Source organism: Drosophila ananassae, chromosome 2L (assembly GCF_017639315.1).
Source record: "Drosophila ananassae strain 14024-0371.13 chromosome 2L, ASM1763931v2, whole genome shotgun sequence".
In the NCBI taxonomy this organism is placed as follows: Eukaryota; Metazoa; Arthropoda; class Insecta; order Diptera; family Drosophilidae; genus Drosophila; species Drosophila ananassae.
The window spans coordinates 18,073,076-18,076,278 of record NC_057927.1 but is presented as its reverse complement, the minus strand read 5'-3'; positions in this window follow the sequence as shown (position 1 = coordinate 18,076,278).

The following is a 3,203-nucleotide window of genomic DNA, read 5'->3' as shown; positions in this document are numbered from 1 at the left end:
ATAGCAACACTCAACAACAATGATAGTGCTTGTGTCGTGGGGTTTTTGAACTTGCTCCTCACCACGAGACCACCTTCCCTGGTTCCGCCGTCCCGCCCTGTTCCGATTTCCCGTCGATTGCTCCGGAGTTCCTCTGGATTTTCTGCTACCTTTGCTACCGCTACTACTAGTTGGTACATATCTGCCTTGGTTTTATGACGCTGGCGCCGGTTTATGGCAAACATTTAGCGGAACGTTTAGCAGCCAAATGGCTTTATTATTGATGCTGCCGCTGCCGGCAAGCGAGCGAAAGTGAAAGCCTGCGCATTAGGCTCAAACGATTTGGGCCAGTGACGCGAATTCCGCGAGGGTTCTTGGGCGAGAGGAGGAATCATTGGATTATGGCGGATAAGATGAAATTAAATGAAGTTACAGAACATTTTGAATGCTGCTGCTCCTGACTTATTGGATATTGAATAATGGCTACTCTTGGTCTATTCCCCATATACTCCCCATTTGGAGAGGACAGTGGCTTTTAATTATCTTTATTTAGTTCCTTCTAAGTTTTCCGCTTTGTAAAATCAGTATATAGATTTTGGCTTGAAACCTATGACAACAAGGAGCTCGTGCTTCTGAAAATATTTTCCGAACAACTTGATTCGCAATAATGAACTGCCCCTCAATTTGGGGCCACGTCAGGAGCTCAGCAGAACAATCAGTATCTATGCTTGAGGTCCTGCCGCACACACACCACATCCAGAAGTGGGATACATAAGAGGACATTTGAGCACAGGAGCCACTGTGTTGGGTAATCCAGAGGCCCGTCGCATGTACAAAGCACATAATGCTATTTACAAATCCAGCCAGCAAGTGAGAGATAGAGAGCTGTCTCCATTACATGGCATGAATAACAAATCTAAACATATGTACTACACATAAATATGTGTACCCCTGCCGGCCGAAAAAGAGGGAAAAAAAGTCGGAAAAAAATCCAAAGTGGGCGGGTGGCCAAAGGGGGTGGCAGGCGCACACACACACACACACACTCGCACACACAGTACAAACAGACACGGGGAGGAACAATATGGAACAGCAGGGGCAGACGTGTCGACATGGGGTTGCTACCCCTCCTTGGACTGTTGATGGCGATGATGATGATAGCTGCTACCCTCGGAACATGCCTGGGAGCTGGCCCCGTTCCTCATCCCCTCCAACACCAGTCTACTTCACCCCTGACCACCACTCAATGGCTCCGGCACTTGCGCTCACATCCTGCGAACCTATTCGCATTTCATATACTTACATCATTGCACTGGTGTTGGTGGTGTCCCCTCTCTGTGTTGCATGTTGGGTGGTGGGGCAATACCGCTGCCCCGGTGACACGGTGGTGTCCGGGGGGCCGACACAAAGAATTGCATTTAAATACATTAAATTGTGTAAATAATATGCTACACATGTTGCCAGTTGCCAGTTGCCAGTTGCCATTTGCCGGCTTCCAGTTGCCAGTTCATTAAATACATGCCACAGATATACATGCCTAGACACATGTATCTGGCAGATACAAACACACACTCATAACCGTATGCCATGGCTTTATATGTGTTTACTTGACCAGAAATTTATTTATGGCATTTTATCAATTTTATTTTCACTCTACATCTATTTTGGTTTTTGTTGTTTTCATTCGTTTGTTGTTCCGGTCGTTTTTTTATACATATTTTGTCGAAGTTTTTGGGGGTTGCCCGCCAGGTCATCCGCTAACTGTGACATCCTGCACGCCTGTTTGCGTATCCTTTAAATGCAACTTGTGCGGCATTCGTCCGCCGGGCGTGACGGCCTTGGTAACCACTTGAAGCTCCCCTTGATCCTCTTAAACCAATTTAATGTTGAGAGTGGTGACTTGAGCAGGCTCAGCGTGACGACATCAAAGCGTCTCCTAAGTGAGTCCATAATCTTCAAAGCTCCAGAAATTCATTTGTAACAGGGTGGCAGCGAGCAGATGCAGGATAATGGAATGCTGACTTCCTTGCATAAGGACTGTAGGTGTCTCCCCCGTGTGAATGTTCGCATTTGCTTTGGTCGGAGTTTTTTATTTGATTTTGTTTTTTTTTTTATTTACGGATTACGGTTAGGTGCTCCCTGTGGTCAGGTCACGGAAGGTGCACTGCAATAAAATAAGATAGAGTTCTTTCAATAACTGATTTATTTTATTTTAACTAAAATTAATAATAAAAGAATGGCATAATTTCTAACTTATTTGGCATTAAACATGTTCAAATTTTAGTTTTTTAATAAATGTATGATATTTCTATACACCTTTAGTTCGTATGTATTGCTCCAACACTCTTGTTGAAGAGGGTAGTTTAAGTGGTCTGAGCCTTGAGAGAGCAAGGTGGTGGTGGCGCTTGGGTTGGTATGACATGCGGGTGGTGCTGTGTCATGCGCATAACTGGGGCGTTTCAAACATCTAACTGTGCTAATGCATACCAACGCTTCCTGGGCATTCATCGGCGCCTGATAGCTTCTAATATTGAAATTCCCGCTTAGAATTTTCTAACGGCGACACAACCCTAGGCAATGCCAGTTGTCTAACTGCTTTTCCGCCACCCCAAGGTATTAGAATTTTTCACCTTTTTCAAATGGGGCTGTTTTTGTTGTTGTGTTGCCGTGTTGTGTGACACCTGAGTGAGGCGACAAAACTCGTGGTTCCGGACTCTACACTGAAATTTCTGGTTGCCTGTTGGGGCCAGGTAAATTATGCAATCTTTGGCAACGACAACGGCGGCAGGTGCGCGAAAGGTGCCAAAGTTGCGGCTCCTGCGGCAGGAGTTGGCGCTCATAATAATGGATTTTTTCGTATATTTTAACAAGGCGAACAGCAATGGGGTGGAATCGGGCAAATCCATTATGTCGTTAAATAAAAACCCATACACATGTGATGCCAGTTACTTTTTTCTTGGATGGTGAGGGGGAGGGCCGATTACTGTTATAACTAAAACTACGAAACTATAGTGTTTCAAAACTAACAGTATTACCATACCTGACTATCAGGCCATCAGAATTTTTCAGAAGGACGAGCAACTATCTCAGTGGACTTTCACTACGCAAAAATAGTTCTCTATCCCCCCAATCAGAACTCTCACTCTCTCGGCCGGGCATGTGCGGAATGCGAAAGGGAAAGTGTCCTGCGCTCTTGGCACTCGAAAACTACACATGTGAGGCGT